This window comes from Calonectris borealis, chromosome 2, assembly GCF_964195595.1.
Source record: "Calonectris borealis chromosome 2, bCalBor7.hap1.2, whole genome shotgun sequence".
In the NCBI taxonomy this organism is placed as follows: Eukaryota; Metazoa; Chordata; class Aves; order Procellariiformes; family Procellariidae; genus Calonectris; species Calonectris borealis.
The window spans coordinates 159,889,367-159,909,510 of NC_134313.1; the positions used below are offsets into that span (position 1 = coordinate 159,889,367).

The following is a 20,144-nucleotide window of genomic DNA, read 5'->3' on the forward strand; positions in this document are numbered from 1 at the left end:
CTCCCCACCACTGCTCACACAGGCACAGCCATGGCTCTTCCCCCCTCTTTGTCTGGAAATAAAAGCAGTAAGAATCCTGATACGTGGGGCACAGCAATCACATGTATTCTGTTCTGTTCCCTTTTTTTCTGTAAGATACAATAATTTTAGCAGGTGTTCTGCCTTCAAAGAATATGTTTCATTTTTATAGCTTTGGTTTACTATTTAAGGGCACTTCTGTTAAACTCAAGAGTTGACACTCCACTATTGAAATAGCAGTCCTTATACACCGCACTTCCAAAAGTGTAAAAATAGATTCCCCCCCCCCCCAAAAAAAAAAGGCCCAAACCACTTTAGCATTATTTTCATCTTTTAATTCCATGGTGTAGAAGAATACAGAGCCTTTTTGCATTAAAGAAAAAGATTCAAAGATTGTGGCATATTTCTTGCTGTCCATTGCAGTCACTCTTCATGGTAAAACTAACCATAACAGTCTACTCCCTGCATTCCTGCAAAAATATAAGCAGTTTTCTGTATTATTACGAAATCTTAAAGATAACTTGTACCAGACTGTTAATAGTTCATAAAATGCTTTGGAGTGCTACTTCCAAGCAACAGAAAATGCTCCCAGTGCTTCAATATGCACAATTTATTCATGCAAATAATAGTTTAAAGTTTAATGGGAGACATGTTAGATTCTTAAATCTGTATTTATCACTCCTGATTATTTGCTTATGTGTGGGTGCACACACACCACACACAAAAGAGAACAAGCATAAACATCCAGTGCGTGTGAGTATCTGTAAGAATTATGGCTTAGAGGTTAAATACCGAAAGAGGCTGATTCATCCATGTAGTGTTTTAAAGAAGTTAGAACTCCAGAGACTTTAAAACCACAATACTGAAATGTACATTTACATATAAATGCTTGAAGACGTTTCTCATCCCCCTCTTTCGCTATAGCATTAATTTCAATACCCTGGAAAGAAAAACTAAAGCTGAAGTAAACATTAATTTCCTGCTTTTGTTTTGTCGGCCATCATGCTTGTTTAGCTATGGTATCCCCTGTCCGTACAAAATTATTTGCTTCATGCCATTTCTGTCACATTCTGCTAGCAAGTTTACGGTAGGATGCAGCTTCTTGGAGAAAGGTTGGCAAAAAAAGATGGCTAAAAATCTAAGATTTGTATCAGCAGGATGTGTCTTAGGTTTTGTAGTCTTCCATGGGACCTGCAGAATATAAGAAGAATTCTAATAAAGGAAGTTTTTTGTGGCTGACATGCCGGCTCACACACTTCCATCACACACTCACACAGGGCCCAAAGCAAATAATTTATCTTCTCAATTTTCAACTCTCTAACTGTTCCTCGGTGCAATCTAAGCAAGGTTTTACTATATTTTATATTTTAAATCCCCTATGTACATGTTGAAAAGTGTACCACTCTGTTGTACACAACTTTCCTCAAGAGCTAAATGTTACCCACATTTCTTACAGGCAGCCTCAACAAACTGCGCTTTATCTTGCGAACACACACAGCGTGGCTTATCTTCTCAAAGCCCATAGCAAAGTGTGCATTGCCATGCGAAGGTAATGTTACAGCAGTAGCTAACCAGACTTACTGTCAAAACAGCAAGGCTACTAGTCATTAGACACACACTTGATTTGGCCAAATCAAATGCTGTACGGCTGTCTGTTGCAATAGTACTGGATACGGAAATCTGCACTGCAAGTCAAAATAAACAAAAATCACCTTGCAGCATGTCTAGGGATTGAGCCCAAGAAACCCCCTGACCTGCTGCTTGCATCCAATTTAGCAGATACTATCAGGTACTAAGTTTAGCTAGAAACTCTCCCTACAGACAGAAACAACTGAAAGGTAGTCAAATCTTACCATGCTTTAGCTGTTAAATACCATCGTCCAAGCAAAATATGATGCTTCTGAAAATTTAACTAATGAATTGGACTTTGCACTGAAGCAGACGGTGTTGCAGTTGGGTGCTGCTGCTCTGATGGGAGCTGCTAATTAAGAGCTGACAAGTAGGAGCTTGTTAAATCTCCTGTTCGTACTGCACTGTAAGTGAGGCTACCTGTGGCGCTCGTCCCTTTCAGTGCAAAGTCAAACAGGTTAAACTTCATCCCTGCTATTAGCCACCATTTGGCTGAGATTTGGTATGCAGTTAATTGCAATGGAAAGACAGTTGAAGAAGTTGATCCTTGCCACTGCTCAGCTGCTAGTTTCTGCCTTTCAGCCCCGCATCCCTGGGGCTTGCTGTTATTTCTTCCACGCCACACAGTGAAAAGATTTCAGGCTCAACAGGAGGAAGAAGCTAGGCTCAATCCTAGTTTTTGTGGCTTTCATGCTGTGAGACTGGCTGAGTTTGGGCGGTTAGGAAACTTGGACACAGACTTAGCTTCATATGTATATGCATATTATAATATGGGCTCTAGTGTAACTTTTTATAGTAAGCATAAAACTGTATATATCAGCAGTACAAGTAGTTCCAAATGTTTAGTGCTTTGTTCTTATATTAAATAGGAGTCTCCTATTAAAATCCAGATTACAAATTTGCGAGTTGATGTAGAGTTTGGGTCCCCGGACTTTATACAGGTCTTTGTTGTACTCTGAAGTTCTGCAAGTTTATAGTTTACAATTTAAACTGCTTTTAAAACGTATCTTTCATCACCAGTTTAGTGGGAGGGTAAACTCTTTAGTCTTCCCCTCCTAGAACAACTGAGAGTGAAAGTGATAACTACCCTATTTTTACATATAGAAGGTGCATGTTAAAATGTTTTGACTGAGCAGCAGTGAAGGTCACGCATGGGGGGAAAAACACGAGAAAGTTTAACTTCAGGTCTGCCTTCCAGATCTAGTGATCCAAAAGTGTGGGGAGTAGCTGCTAGGGTGAGGACAAAACTTTTGGCAAGAGTAATCCCACATTTTGCTTACCATTCACTTGCCTTCCTGAGCATGCAATATTACGAGCGTAACCTAAGATTAGCTGGACACCTGGTAGCAGGAGACCCTCTTTTGCAAGAGTCCAGGTTATCAGAAATGCAGATTTTGCATACAAAATCATTTTCAAATGTTTAAGAATCAGCAAGTGTTTTGGTATCATTAGATATTTATTCTGGACTTAATCCCAATCCACTAAAATCAACAAATGCCTTTCTGCTGACTTTCCAGGGTTTTGGAGTAAACTTTCAACTGCTGACTGCTCTTCCACATCCTCACAATGAAAAACTTAGGGAGGTGTTCAATGATAGTGAAGCTGAAAGATGTAACAAAGGCTTGTGGCTGAAATAAGCAAAATTTCTTTGTTAATTAAACTAAATTCAGAAAATTAGACTATAAATTAACAAAAGTTACCAAATTCTTCAAAGCGCCTTTGTGTATTAAGAGACTCGCTCATGCTGTAATGCTGTCATTTTTGAAGTTATTAAACTACAGAAGATTTTTGGATGTTGAATGTGTGTCATTCCTAATGAAAATCTTTTCATTTCACTGTTAGATTAAGGTCCACACAGTCTATTCAAAAGAGATGTTTATTACTATAGTTATCCTAAATATTTCACATGTGCAAGTGAAATAATTGTGCTGTTATGCGCAACCTTTTGCATTTCCTGATTGCTAGGTTTGTAACCTTGACGTAATGCAACTTTTTGAGGGAGGTTTTGCATGCTCCATAAAGTGCAGTACAGACAGAAAACAGGACTACATGAATACAAAACTGTAGTGTTCTGCTTCTTTCTCTCTGCAATTTAATTTTTTTTCCAACTTCAGTATGCAGAATACAAGAAAGCTTTTGCTATTACCTTGTGCCATTCCAAGATGGCAGTGAGCCACTGTAGAAATCAGAGCCAAGGACAGTACAGAATTAAAGGCCCCAAGAATACTTCTACTACACATATGTGTAAGCTCTATTTGAATCCCTGATATTGCATTTACTTCATTTGTATTGTATTTCATTCAAAATGATTAAGTAAGTGTCCTTCACTGAGGCTAAGGCATATGATACTTGAATTTTAAGCTCAGACATTCTGTGTACACATCAGTGTACAAATAGAACTCTCTTTTTATTTTGAAACCAAACCTGGACTTTCTTGTTTAATTAACTCACCCTGCTAGAGAGAACTTGACACAAATGTTGAGGTGCCATCCCAAAGGAGAATTTCTAAGAAAGTGTAAGTCAGCGTAAACGGAGTATAACAAAACCTGAGACGAAGCATCAACAACAGCTGCTGAGAAAGACAGAATAATGGCCATACACCCCCAAACAAAGGCTGTCAAAGTGGTTTTGTTTGCTACCTAATACAAATATATGTACAGGGCTAAAATGTAATCCCGTATTCTGCTGCCCCTCCAGCCAACCCCAGTCTGGAATTTCACAGACAATAGCAAATGCTGTCCTAAAAACTGGAAGGAAACTATCCTTTGTTCCCGTCTGGCAGGAATCGCTGAATAAAACTTTATCTAGCAATGTAAGATCTTTGGAGAAGAGAAGAACACAACTGCCAGAGAAAGTAATATAGTCGAAAGGGCTAAAAGCAAAGAGCCAAATCTGTTACTAGTAATGTAGTTACACCAACTTCTTTCAGTTGACTACTTCTTTTTTAGTAATAGTCATCATGTTTTACTCCAGGTAATGTGCCTAGGTAAGCTGAAGCACATAATATATTTTCTGCTAAAGATTTATCTCAATACAATTTTTCATGTGTACAGGTTCCACATTCATCTTTTAAAACAAGCAGTATTTTCCTTAATATTTCAACTTTTAATAGGTATTAAATACATGGAGAATATTTACTTTTTTATAGCTAGTAACAAAATGAACAGTTACATAGGAATATCAAGAACCACACAAGTTTTTGTCTACATGAGAAAATACCACCACTGAAAATGTATACACTGTTAATGCATTTAGCAAACTTCTGAATGAACGCAATTTCAATTAAAAAAACAATTTAGCGTGGTTTGGCTAAGGCTTAGTTAATGAAATTAAGCTACACTAAATAAAGAGTTTCCACAATGGAGCTTGCACTAATATAAACTGCTTTAAAAAATACAGCTCTTGTAAAGTGATGCAACTTTCTCATGAAGATAAGCTTTAGCTGCCATAGTAACAAAGCCCCTTATTTCCAGGATGACGATACACTAGTATTAAACAGCCTTTAAGTTGTTCATCTCCAGAAGACTACTCATCTTTGTTTAAAGAAATCTTCTATACAAAAGACAGTCCAACTCGACTAACTTCAACACCACTAAATAATAGATGGCTCATATGAGGCATAGATGATCATCCTACACACTTCTTATCCCCTATCATAGCTAAAAAATAATGAGTTCTCTTCAGATTTGTTTACTTGGGGAATTATCAAAAACAATACTAGCACCCAAATTCCTATCAGCGACACTCTGGGTCCCCTGTATGAACGCACAGACGCATGGACACACAAGCAAGTTACACACACGTGCCTTGATCTAAGAGGCTTGAACTAACACATTTTATCTTCCATTTGCCACAGACTAGGAGCATGAAGAGGGTCAGTTACAGAAGATTAAGTGACACGTGGAGACAGGATCATGTTCTGAACCCATGCTGCCCACTAATATGGGCTTTCTGTGGTTTAACTATGCCCACTACCAAATTCAGTATTTTCCAAAGCAGCCTAAAGCTAAACCACAGAAAGATGCTCAAGGAGAATCCGTGGAAGGAGTTAACGCCTAATGAGCAGTCTGAGCTTTTTCCCCATGTAGACAAACCCTTAGTAAATAGATGCTTCCTGTCCACTCGCTTGGCTGGGGCGAGCAGAGATGATTAATGCAGCTATGCATCCTGACAGGATCCAACGCTCACTTGGTCGTAAAAGGGGGAAAACTATGGCCAAAGAAGGCTGACGGTGAGGGCTGGAATTTTGGTTTGGATGATAAATAGATGCCACTTTGATTCTGCAACTCCCTCTAATAAAAGTGCGAGGTGGAAGACATCTTAGAAAATGCTAAGAAACGTAAATGAGAAGAGTATCTTGTTCTCCAAAAGCAGGCTTTTGATCATCATCTTCCTTTCTGTTCTGAAAGCTGAGGAGCTTGGTTATTCTGTAAGCCTCAACTAAACTGATGCAATACATCTCTCCATCCGTAAGTAAGGTATAATAAATAAGGTATGATGACATAAATAAATAAATGATTTTTCATGGTATATTAGCAGGGAATGTAATTCCGTATAAAATCAGTTTCGCACTAAACGATAAGAAAAAGAGATACATTTTCCAGGTCAAAGAATTAGGAATGTATGGAAAAGAGCTAAATCATGAAAAAATGTAAATTCATTGCAGATTATGTAAGCTATATGGTAAAATAAGGAGTTGATGTTGAGTTTTTGCAGTGTAACGTCAGATTCCAAATTGTTGTTTTTTTCTTCTCTTTCTCTGAACTACACACCACTGACAGTATCTTTAAAGCACAAATTGTGATTCTGCTGCTAGCAACAGGACTTAAACCTTAGATGTTTGTAAAAACTATTCCTCCACCAGGCTGCATTTTTATTGACAAAAGGCAGCTGAATCAATTTTTGTTGCTCCTTAACAAAAACCAAGACTGCCTGAACTTGTTTCTTTCAAAGCTATTCTCTTTGGCCTCTCCCTCTCCATAAATAAAAGCCCAACTACACAACTTCTAAAACGGCTCAGATATCGAGTTATTTGAAAGTCAGTGTGTTATGCAGGCGCAACCACTTCCCTCCAGAAGTCAGGCCACGAGCAGTGTTAGCCCAGAGGAGACTTTCTCTTGTCAACAGTATCTCGAGGAAAGCTGACACTATGTAAAGAAAACAAATGCAATTCTGAACCAACTAAGGTTTCCAAACTGAAGCTCCTTCAAGCCCAAAATGTCTGGGCTCACCCTTGGAAACCTTCAGAAATATGCTCAGAATTTACAGAGTTAAAATACATTGATCTGTAATGCAGGTAAGATGAGCCAAAGATAAACACTGCCAAAGCTTACAGGCTTTTACAGCTTTAATCAAAAGAAACTTTAAGGCAGGGAGAGGATCAAATTGTAAAATCTGAGCTTTAGATCCTGCTTCTGAAATTCAAGGCGAATGTCAGAAATAATGGACCTGAAAGTTTCATGCAACGCTACCCCAACTGTGGGACAGTTCATCAAAACAAGAACAACAGAAAAAATAATATATTGTAGAACTGGAAGCCTTTCCCCAAGTCCTCATCTCGCTTGGTTTTCTTCTCTCTGTTTTTTAGAGAGTGTATTTCCTAGGTTGGGCATAGATACCTGGCTTAAAAGTACACTCTGAAGTATACTTGGAGCGTATGCTCTCTCCTTCATAGGCAGTACCCAAATTCACTAATTATACGCATTCCAATAAAGCTTTCCTCTCATCCTGCCCCAAACCAAGTCAATCATCACTCCTTAGTGAATCCTTAATCCCTATCCATTTCAAAGGTCCATTCTGATTTTTTTTTCCCATTGACATTTCAAATTTATTTTATACCTCAAAAGCAGGTAACTTTTTCTGTTTGCACTTTCTTCCTTCAGATTGCCCTCAGCTCTCCCCCCAAACTGTTCATGTCTGGACAAGGACGAAGCTTGCCTAGAGAACAATTTACAGACATGTGAGAACAGCAGTTTTCATGAAAACCAGTGTACAGTGATAAACAACTGCATTCATAACTAAACAAATCCTTCAGTGGAAAACAGCTGAGTATAATCATGACCCTTTTCTTCTTATCTTTGCTGCAAAAGTTGATAAATGAAAAGTGGAAAAATGATAAAGAGTAAGTTTCAAACCCATGAACTTTATAAAGAAAAACTTTAAATGCTTAAATAACTTAAAAAATTATTCAAAGAAATAAAGATCTTCCAAAGAAAGTGGTCAGGTGATGAAAATATGTTGCCATTACTTCAGGTAACACCAGTTTCTCAGCAAGCCTGGTAACAGCTGACATCAAGAAAACTTTGCCCTACCATTGCAGGTTAGCATTTCCTTCCTATAAGTTGTTTAAAAGAGACAGGACTGAGGACAGGAGGAATAGATCACTTTATTTTCTAACTAGCTCTTGATGGTGTGGGGGAGGTTGGCAAATGGGCTTCTCTGGCATAGATGTTTTTCCCATTACCATACATGCTATCTTAGATTGCAGTCTGAAATTTGTTGAGCTGTTTCTTTCAAAGATCTTGGTGGGAGCTCTAGTGTGATTTCTTTTGATAAATTTTCTATTAACTATGACTTTCAGATGCTTCCAATTCTTACTTCTCATCTTCTCTTACCTGAAGCCAACTTACAACATGTCTTTATTTTTTAATTGTAGATAATTCTTCTCAAGGCTTTTCCAGGACTAGTTGCAGGTGAACTGAGTTATGCACTTTTTTGATACTGAAAATCCATTTCACATCAGCATGATGCTTGCATTTTATACCTGCTCTGTATTACTTCTGTGGGAAACTTACTACTTTAACCAATGGTTTGCTATTGCATTCATATGCACATCCATGGCATGTGCTAGAGCTACAGGTCAGAGAGACGAAAGAGCGCTCTGCAGCTCTGCGAGATTATGATACTTCTCACTTGCAAGATGATGTACTGCCTCTCCTCTGGCAGGTGCATCTGAAACCTATTTCTTCAAGCACTGCTGCTGATGGTTATGACATAGAGCAGATTACAAAGGCCCTTTAGGGAGGAAATTACTTCCTGAATGCTCAAAAGCTCTTCCTGCTCTATCATAATCTAGGGCTGAGGTTTATTAAAGGCAACAGGACCATACTGTTCTCTTCTCAGCCATTTCCTTCAGACACAGAAACACAGGATTAATAATTTTGTCAGCAGAAGCAGGACTTCATTTTTCAGATTATTTCAGTTATTCTACTGCCGACATTTGGCTGGTTTTTTATTTTACTCCTTTAACCTGAATGCAGATGCATGAGCCAGAGCTCTGACACAGAGACTTAGCCCTGCAGCATGAGGGAAATTCATGAAAGTGTAGGACATGACTGAATAGCGTGCCATCCCTGTGGCTACCAACAGAAGTTAAAGCCCTGCAAAATTTACTAATCCTACCATCAACCTAACATAAATTTCAGAAAATGTCATTCACGAAATACAGCTTCCTACTCCGATTTCTGCGAAAATCTTTTCTTCCTAACCCAAAGAAAATGAACTGCAAGAGTATTGTAACATTATGGTGTTATAACAAAGGGCAAGCCTGTTGACTTGAAGCTTGGATTTGCCACATAATATTCTGCAGGAAACAGAGGAAATAAAACGCTAGAATTCTGGCAGTCTTTCCAATCAATATCTTATTTTGTCATGTGATGTTCTTTCAACCTAGGCAGAAGACCTGGAGTCCACCGTGCTGCTGAAGCACCTGCCCAGAACGACTCCAGTTGTGATGCATGATGTTGAAGGAGGCGTTTAACTCTGGGCTACTTCACCAAGCACTAGAAACCACCTAAAGCACAGTCTAACACTTCATCACCTTCTTAAGCTGCTCCCTGTCCTACAGAACCGAACCCAAAGTGGAAACGGAGAGGTTAATTTGTTCACGACAGAGTTTTTGAAGCTGCGTTACCAGATTGCTTGATTTCAGACAGCTACTCCTTAGGAAAGTGGTTATTATATACAGGGGTGTAACTTTTTTTCTCCCATAAGTCAAATCCATTAATTAAGAAAAGCAAGTCTAAATTTGGGAAGACTTCATAATAGCAGTGATTTCCTTACAGGCTTACATACATATTTCTTTTCGATACACTTACCTGCTAAAATTAATTCTAAAATGGTTTAGAGTGTGCTCAGTCCCTATTTCTATTTCACTTGTTCATGCTTGTTTCATAAAGGTTTAATTTAATTTTTCATTTTCCTTTCTTGAGTATGACATGACATAAAGCAAGACTGAGAGCTTCTTTCACTTTGAGGAGCAGGGTTTCTTTGTTTCAGTGGTGCCGAGGCCCCAGTGGGTGCCCACAGTCGAAGTGACGAACACCTTGTTCTACCCTATATCATGAAATCTGAGCCTTTTTTCACCATTTTCACCTCCGTTAACAGAAACAGAATGTGTCTGTCCAAGTGATGACATACGCTGAAGGAAAAATGTAGGGAATCCTGAATTAGTCATTTTAAAGTGAGGAAAGACCATAGTATTGTTTTTAGCCATTTCACATCTATTCTTCCAGTGCTGAGACATTCTGACTTTTACCACCTTCTTTCTGTTGAAGATAGTCTGCTATTTTATTTTTAGACATGAGATTTTCTACCGAAACCAATTGCAGGTTTACAGTCTTTGCTGAGCTCCAACAACAGAAAAAAACTCCTTTCGGGGAGAATTTTCAGGCAGTGTTTGTCTGAGGCTGCTGCCACCACAGTGGTCACCCGTGGTTCAAAGCACTAGCTTAAACTGACCACAAGAAATTTTACTCCCCAGTCTAGCAGCATGGTTGTTAAACCAGACACTGTCCTGCCTTCATTAGGGTTCGTGCTATTTCTGCAGCCTTCGAGCGTAACTGTTTCGGTGTGCTTAGAAGACACTGACATTCATGTCAGTCTCTGGATTGCAGCTTCTGAGTTTATAACAGATGGGAAACCAACAGAGGAGTTAAAATCCTGTGAATCCTCACACAGCTTATAGCCAGTAGCCATCTGGCTGGGGATCTACATAATACCACGAGAGGATGACAAAAAAAAAAGAGACAAAAAAAAGGCAGTTACGTTTGCACTTCTATTTCTCTTCCCCTTCTTTGTGCTTCCTGTTTTGAATATACCTAATAATCACATTACAAATAGTCTTTCAACTATTTCATACGGGTTAAACAACTACAGTATTTTCTTAATAGCGCTTTCCACACAGAAAAATAAATTCAGTATTAGGCAAAAAGTCCAACACATGACAACATATAAGTTTGTCTATGGTAGGTAACAGCCAAACAGGCAGCATTTAACAAAAGCATAAGCATTTGAGGAGAGAACAGAGAATGGAAACCACCAAGAAATCCTATTCAGCAGCACTGCCAGTTGCTCTATAAAAACAATTCAAGGCAGAAGTTGTAATGCAGGGCCCCTACAGCATAATTACTTGGGAAAAAAATGTGGCCAACAAAAGTTACCTAACCTGTTCAGAGAAGAAAGCAGCTACTTACCCCCAAAATGTGCTGGGAAGGCTGAAAATCTGGTTTTCAAAGGAAAAAGCATAAGCTTCAGTAAAACCCCCTTTTGCACAGCAGCGTCTCCTGCTAGCTAGAGCCAGGAAACAAGGAAACATGCAAACCTTCTTGAAAGGCAAAAGCCATTTTTCACCTCAACCTGCTGAAATGTTCAGCTAGGCATTTTCAACCCATAACTGCATGTTTATTGGAGTTCTAGTTTTCTGAAGAGAGCAGATTTCTGATGTAAAGAAAGAGTAGAGCCACTAGGCCAAGAATTCTTTTCCCTGCGTGCCGTGTTGCAAAACTGAGAGCATATTAAGCAACTCGAGAACAGGAAATAACACTGACAAACAAACTGATATTCTTTCCATAGCATGGTCGCTCAGAGGAGGACCTTTGAAACTTCATCTCCCCAAATCAAGAAATGTTTATTCTACTTTTGGCAAGGCTGCTGCATGCTTGTGTACTCCTTCTAGTCCAACTGTTTTATGATCCTTTCAGTGAAATAGATAGTCACACTAGAGTAGAAATGAACATTGAGCTGAAAATTTTTTAAATAAAGCTCTCTCCTTCGAAAAATTTTCTTTTATTGGTACCAAGACGGTTTGTGGAAATACACCAGTTCTAACTGACAGCTATCTGGCAATGTATCTTAGGTCCCTCCACCTCATTTGGAGTGTCCGGCACCATAGGTGAACGCCGTAGAAGCTCCAGCTATATAGCCAGTGTCCTATAGCGAATCTGTTATTTTGTTAATGTAACCTCCAACATAAGAGAGAGATTGGAAAAAACGGATTAAATGCAGACATCTATTTCTGAGCTAATCACTCTACGCTCCCTTCACACTTGACATGATCTACTCAGTGCAACAATTCATCTTGTTGTGAAGCAGACATTGCAAATAGGTCAGATGAATTAAGCCCTAAAATTAACCATTTCTCTCCATGGAAGATAAAGTGAGATTAGGATGACTAGTTCATGTGGCTGGACTTAAATCACACGAACTCCATTCAGGCCGTCTTTTTTAACCAACGCCTACACTTACCTAGATTAAAGTCCTGCTTGGAACCGAATTTCTTACATCTCAGCTAAGGGCTCTAGCCACCATATTATTGTTTTTTCTGCTACTTTGCCTTTTTTGGATGAAAAATTTCATCGATATGTTTTCAGTTTCCATATGGACATCTTTGAATAACTGAAGATATCTTATTTACCCCATCTGTTTAAAGTCAAGAAATGCAGTTGTGTTTTTCATTGAGAAAGGCTTAAATAACTGCATTTTTTCCCTCAAAAATAAAAAATAAAGAGAGAAATTTCAATTATAACCCTAGTAATATCATTGCAATTCTAGTAAAATGGCTGATTAATGGCAATGTCTGATATATGTTCTGATTTTCAGAGTGAATAGTGTATATTTTGAATTAATTTTTTCTTGACAGATTGAGTTTTTAATTAACAAAAAATTGCAGTGTAAGACGTTTTTTCATTTTTCTTGCAAGAAGTGTATTTTTTATAAACGTGGCTATCTAGCCAGACAAAATGAAACTGCAAAAGCGTAACTGTAGAATTTTCTTCAGTGTTTTATGACAATACCTTGATCAAGTAGAAATTGAGCTAAGAAAGAAAATGAGTATCCTTACTTACTTCAGGAGGCTAACTTTTGCTGACTTTGACTCCTAGGTCACAAGGCATTCTGTTTATTTCAGATTAGTAGTACCTTCATTTAAAATATACCCACAAATTTTTCATCCCTTTTTATAACTTTGTGGCCTTCGTCCTCGATACCGTATCACTACTGGAACCATCATCTCACCCTCCTGACCTTCTCAGCATTCAGCTCATCAAATTTATTTGGTAACTCTGAGTTTGATTTCTATATGCATGCAACTACTTCCAAACAGTTTAAGAAGTGTAATAAAAAAAAGCTGCCACTATAAGTAGTGGAAATTTTCAATACTGATGTCTCTGTCTTCAACAATTTAAAACAAACACCTCCCTTTCTTCACAAGAGTTCCTTCAATTTGACCTTGACTTTTCTGGAGTTCACAGAAAGTTATAAACTGGAATGTAAAATAAATAAGAAAAATGTTGAAACCACAGGTACAACCTCCCTTCCCAGAGAAGCTTTATGTGGAACTACATCCCACGGGCAAGGGAGCAGCCCCCCGAGGAGTCACCCTGCTCACAGGCAGTGCCCCGGTCCCTTCAAGGACTCCTCTTTAGAGAGGGTGCTGGAAAAGCAGTTCAAAACATTTAGGATTCATCTGACACTATAATTCAAGCCTTCAGCCTCGGAAGCCGTCTTTATCTCTTTCTGTGATTTATTAAGGGTTAGCAGCATGTTTTTCTACCTGTTAAAACATGTTACTCTTTCCTAATGAGCTAAATAAAAAGAAACAGTATCTAAATTCCTTCCTATAGGTTTTACTTAGAAAGGAGGAACTCATACATCATTCAACTCTGTATATGCTCCTCACTGCATTTTGAATTAAGTATTTTAACTTCAGCAGTTGCTATTTAGAGTAAATTTCAGAAATAAAAAATAAAAGCAAAAATCAGATATAAAATACAATTCCATTTTTATCTCAAAAGAAATTGCCTACTTCCATGCATTCAGTTCTTATCTTACTAATGCTTATAAATTCAGGGATTTTTTGCATGAACTATAACAACTGATTTACAAAATAAAGAGTTGAATTAAATCCCAAAGTAACATGTAAAAACTGTTCAAGTTCACTTCTATTTGATGGTGGATCAGGCAATTTTGTGCTTTTGCAGCTAGCAGCACCACCACATCACCACGTTCTTCTGTTTCAGACCACGATGGTGCCATTCAACCCAGCAGCACAGAAAAGCAGGGCAGTGTTCTGTGCAAGTACTTGATATGATATGATGAAATACAGAAGACACTATCCTATCCCTAACGATTGCTAGTAGCAATGCTTCAAAAAAATTAGACACTACAAACACCCACAATGAACCTTACTAATTGCAGAAGGCTTTGCAGGTGACAGAGAGGAACGAGGTCTTTCCAGATGCTCACAGGTAATGCGCTTATGTCTTAAATCATGAAATTTGATTACCCTTCTCTAAGCATGCTTTGCTGCCACTGTTATTAGCCTTTATATCATCAAGCCCTTTTTGAAAATTGAACCACTATATTTAACTATATGACCTCCACAGTGAATTCTATAGGCTAAACGCATGCTGTCTGAAAACACTATTTATACCTTATAAAATTAAAAGCTACTCTTAAATATCTGATTTCTTGATCTTGTTTTACGAAGCTGGAAAAGAAGGAGAAAACAACAAAAGCTGATCATTTCTCCTCTTATTTCATATTACTATATATCTCAAAACTGATTTTTTTTACTATTTCATTTCCAAAACAAAGAGAATATGTCCCCATCCCACGCCCTGTCTTCTCACAGACAAGACCTCTTACTCCTCTATACTACTGAGTAGTCCTACACTTTATAGAACTTTGAGAAAATTAAAATTTAAATTTTATAGGCTGAAACCATTACCTAGCTCTTCTTCAGTTTTTGGGCCCTCTCTTATGGTTGCCAACTGCAGCAAGACGACTTCCTGATACAACACTTTAATCCAAACCCCTCCAGTAGGACCACAGAGGAATGAAAAGGAGTTCCAGAGTTCTGTTTTTTCCCCTTCAGCTATTCTCTTTAAGGGTTATGGATTTTTCTTTACTCTTTGAAGACATCTGTGTGAAATTACCCACACAACAGTAATCCTAACAAAACCAAGATTTATTAAAACAAAGAGAAAATGGAATTAAAACAAAATAAATTGTTTGCTTAACATAGCTGAATTTACAATTCTCGTAAGTTAAATTAGATAAGGCATAAACCAGATAAGCTTAACTTCAGATAAAAAAGAAAAAAATTGAATCCTGTAGTTTATCCTTTGAAATTAAATATCCTTTCTGACCACACCAGTCAGCCTGTCAATGCCGCTTGCAGCTTGGAGACCAACAATTCCCTCTTTTGTCTCCCACAGATATGCTTAATAAACCCCGGTTCAGGTTTCCTAAACACTTTTCCGAAGACAAAAAATGGGCGTTGGTAAACAGTTTCAGTCTCCATCTCTGAGGAGTTACACCACCGAGGAAACGAAAAACCTTAATTATGATTTATGACTGCCTTTTCAAGGTTTATGACCCAGCTCAAATATTGCCTTTTGCTAACCATCTTGGCTGGCTTTATCTAGGTTTTGGCTAGACCCATGGGCAAACCTCACCTAAAGTTGTTCCTTTTCTCTTCCACTTGTCACAAGCGATGAATTACAGACAAGGGCTAAGGCTCGCTCTTACAATCAGCTACATCTCAAAACAAAGTCCAACGGACCTTCAAAAAAAATCAGTCTTGGCTGATGTCTCAAATGACAGATTGTTCTTTGTTTCTGCCTTTATGGGTTTTAGGACTCACATGTACATAGTTTTTGCTTGAGTACACTGTGTCATTTAGCGGGTGATATTTCCCTGATATAAGAAGAGTATGACTCTTGGACAGCTATAATAAAAACTGATCTGTAATAAAAACTTTTGCCACTTTGGAAGTATAATGAAAATGGCAAGCTTGTTCCTTCTCATACACAACTGTGGATGCAAGCATGCTAGTGAAAATGGCTTAGATAAGCAGAACTTCTTTCCATTAAGCAAATAAATAAAGACAAACTGAAAACAGTCCCACTGGACAGCCTCCACACTGGGACACGTATCAATACAGATGTACCAGAAGAATGAGGCGAGCAGCGGTGAACAGATCACATCTGTACCCTGCGTTATTAACTCTGTGTAACTCTTCTCAACTTAGAGCATGATCTAAGCCATTGTCAACCCTTTATTCTTCAGCCTCTCCAATAAGTTTGAAATGAGAAAAAAAAAAAAAACAACCCAGACAAGAAACCCCGAAGGCATGAAGGCAATGGAAATATTATTACAGAGCTACTTAACAATATCCACACAGGCTTGTCTGATGCGATACAATCCAGCGCTAAACCAGGACTACTGTAGGCAGGCAAGAAAAAGAAGCAATCATGACTTGAAAGCAGATTCCTACAGGAGAAGGTTAGCTTGTGACTCCCAGAGCTGGAACTATGTCACATACCATTTTTTGATACAACAGAATGCTTGGAAGAAACCCTTCGGCAGCAGGAATTCAGGGTGCGGCTGCCCTTAGGTTCCCTAAAGCCAAAAGCAAATGAACTGTGATCTGAGATCTGTTCAATAGAACATTGTATTAATTTAATTTTTTTTTTTTTAATTCTGAAATCATACATAGGACAGTCTTTCCAAGCTCCAGATGAAGTTAATTTCATTCATTACAGAGGCACATACAGTTACTCAAACATTCAATTAAAATAACCTTACAGAACTGCATTTAAATTGTATCATCACTCTGACGAAATCCAAAGCAAAACATAAAATAAAGGTCAAACTGGAGAACACTACGGAGCAAGTTAATACCCATGAAAAATGAGCACGAGAAAAACAAAACTATTCCCCAGCGAAAAATGGTAGCAGAGGATGTGAGAAGGGATGTTATTCCTCTCCTTTATTGCTGCTAATCTAACAGAAAAAAAGTCGGAGAAAAGGAACTTCAGCATTTGTAATGGGGAAAGAAAAAGACAACTCTGCCTTACCACGTAACAAGGAAAGAGTGAGTTAGAAAAGAGAATGCATGACCAAAATAGGATCTCACTGCTTGCACATCTCTCTCTCAAGCCTTAGGACACAAAACCCCTGCTATAGGTGATTTTAATTTTTTTAATTTGTTTGACAGTTTCTTACAAGGAAATCATTTTGTAATTGACTTAAGGCAAGGATTCCTTCTTAAAAACAACCAGAAAAAATCTTAATGCTTTGGTAATCTCTCTCTTAATCCTCTCTATACATATCACTGGAAAAGACTTAAAAAACTGATTAATCCAAAGATAATTATACTCAACTGTTCTCCAAAGAGGAATAAAAATCTATTGGAACTCAGCTAATACAACATCTTCCTTAAAGAAATAAATCACTTAAATATTCTTTCAAAATGCTTTCAGATGCATATATTGATAATATCAATAAAAGTTAATGAATCTCACCTAAAAATATCTAGTAGATTCCTTTCAAAAGAAAGTTTTTCTTAATTTTATAGAGTTTCTGCACACATCTGAGATGAGTCCAAGAATCTACCAATGCGTTTAATTATTTCTAATGTAAAAATGTTTAGATAGCATGCCTGTATCTGTGATGAGAAGGGAATGGCCCTCCTTGTTTTTACAGGAAAAATATGCAATATATTAGCCATAAATTAGCATGATACTTTGAGTAGTAACCATGAAAAATCAACCTTGATAAAAATTGGAATTATTCAGAAATATATTAATTTTAGATCCTGACCTCCTGGCTACCACTGCAGCAGAATACAATTAATATTCTTCTGAGGCTCCCACAATGTATATTCAAAGAGGTTTTTTATGACTAAGTGACACATGAAACGATACAAGGGAACTCTTTGAAGTACTGCAGAATAACAAAATATTGAAAAACAGTATCTGCCATGTTTGCACACAAATATTCTGCATAAGCAATGCTGAGCTAAAGACACCACCAGGTTAGATGTTCTTTACAGGTGGTGAATTTGGACATGACAGAATGGCAGAAGTCTGTTAACAAGGTAATGTTTTAGAATCAAGGTTTGTCTTCAGTGAGGACAGGGCATATTTTAAAGATTCATTAAAATGCTACTGTCAGAAAGGTAGGTGGAGTTTTGATAGTTATCCACTACTTGAGGTGGATCCTAGTACAGTGAGAGTTGGGGCCACATTTCAGGGGTATGTAGGTATGTACCAATGCTGCTAAACACACTGAGATTTTTTTTTTAAAAAGCCCAAGTCATTTTAACTTCATTAATTACCCAAGAATTACCCTATTGCCAAATACCCAACACAAAGTGATTAACAATTGTGAACGTGCACCTAGGTTCCGTACAAGCATTTATGGATCACTGTAGGGTAACCAACAGACGTAGAACTCGAAACAAGTATTTGTAAAGTCTCTGGCTTAGTATTTACAATCATTTACCTGAGTTAAAATAGGACCTTCCGATATTTGGGTTATAAAGGTGTGATTCACTAGAGCACTTGACAACAACATGGTTTACCTGGAATTCGGAGAACCCTCAGCAGCACCCTCCATGGCAAGAAGATGTTCCCCACCAACACTGGACCTGCTCATGGACAGCCCAGGTTAGGGAGAGCTTAGCTGCCCTGCTGGAGTGGTGCCATTTGCATGAACAATTAAATATTTATTCTAAGATGATTCAAACTCTCAAATCCTAAATAGCTGCACACTCCCTAAGGTTAGAGACCCAGTGTCTGCGTGCCTCACTTATCCACCAAATGCAAAAGCTTAAGATCATACTAGGCAAGAAAAACTAACTCTCCCGTGCATTATAGAAACCTCCAGTGAAAATACATTCATCGCTGTGATACTGTCCATTGGTTTGCACCTGGAATTTCATTTTTCCTCACCCCTAAGTAAGGAAGAATTAAAATTACAGTGTTTTTAAATTTTATTTTTACTGAGCAAAGAAAACAAAATTCTTATAAAAACAGATATTTGTAAAAAACATACATATTTCAATTTTCACAAAATATTTCACGTATTTCACACACATATTTCATATTTCACAAAAGAATCAAGAGAAAGGAAATTATGTACATTTTCTGAATACATTATGACTCCAGTGACCTTCAGCTCTGACGAAAACTGGCAGCTCTCATTTTTTTTAATTACTAAGACAAAGCTCTGGATTAGTTAAAGAGCTTATCAACTCTTCAATACTTCAAATACGCTGTTAAGGGCAAAAATGTAAATGGCCTTCATTCATAACACTTTAAATGCAAAAGGTGACAATTCTCACGACGGCACTGTAAGAAAGCAGTGGAAATAGCATACGGTTGTTTTGAATTACACCAGCACAGAAGCTGGCATGTCCAAACCAGTCTGAGAGGGAAGGAGATGGTTGTGAGATGCCCACCACCACCACACAAGAGCATAACGACAAACACGAAAAGAAAGGCTCTTATTCACACGTGCCTGGCGAAGGAGAGGCCTCACAAGGACAGGGCGTAAGATGGTGAGCGCTCCTCGGGCAGGTCCCCACGGGAGGAAGAGTGCAAAATGCTTTCTTTGGAGACAGCATGGCATGACTCTCCTCAAAAAGCAGCGTGATGGGGATGGGAACAGGAGCTGCACACAGGTAGAAACTGGCAGAAGTATTCTGCAGTGTGACTCAGGCTAATTCCAAGAGAAAACATTATCCTCCACCACTATATCAGGCAGCTCATGTCCACAAGCTGATTCCACTGCAAAATCCCACAGTTCAAACCATAAATGGAGGTATTTGGCCAATACACTCAGTACTGGACTTGCCATAGGATACACAGCTAGCTCTAAGTTACTAAGCATTATCCAAAAACCAGAAAAATATTTAATTTCCAAAGCTCATAGATAACCCTTCAAGAAGATAATAAGATTGAATGACTGCGTTAACTCATTTTCTCTAGTGTAGCTCCTAGTACCCTAAAGAAGTTGGATTTTTTTGTTAGATCTTCCGAAGAACTTCAAAACCCTGCCCACAATCTAAAGCAGGGGGAATTGAGGCTTTAAAAGGTCAAAGAGCTTGCCCAAGATCTGTAAATAGCAAAGACAAATCTCTAAGCTCCATCTCTCCTCCTGTTCTTCCCTTACTCCACCATCATGAATCAGATATAATCCTGCACCAGAGCTTTATCCCAGGGATTACAGAAATTATTTTAAAAGACTACATATGGGAAAAACACATAAATCAAAAGTTCTGGCATGAATTCTAAAAAATTCAATTTTAAGAAAAGCAGCGTTTCAGTTCAATTCTCAGCTCTAGTTATATTCTCTCTCCTAAAAATCAAGAAACTCATTTCAAAAAACCCAAGATGAATAAATACTCTTTTCAGGAGAGCAGCAAATCA

The 20,144-nt window shown here is 38.0% G+C and overlaps 1 protein-coding gene across 8 annotated transcripts in view; it reads right to left on the minus strand.

Annotated features, from left to right (window-relative positions):
* ZMYND11 (zinc finger MYND-type containing 11) overlaps positions 1-20,144 on the minus strand; it is a 112,221-nt gene that overhangs the window by 65,612 nt on the left and 26,465 nt on the right. The window contains exon 1 of one of the 8 annotated variants that reach the window (XM_075144125.1): positions 11,121-11,456. The exons of the other annotated variants lie outside the window; for them this stretch is intronic. The gene's annotated coding sequence lies outside the window, so the exon portion shown is untranslated. Of the gene's footprint in view, positions 1-11,120; positions 11,457-20,144 lie in introns of those variants that run through there. 8 annotated transcript variants of the gene reach the window in all.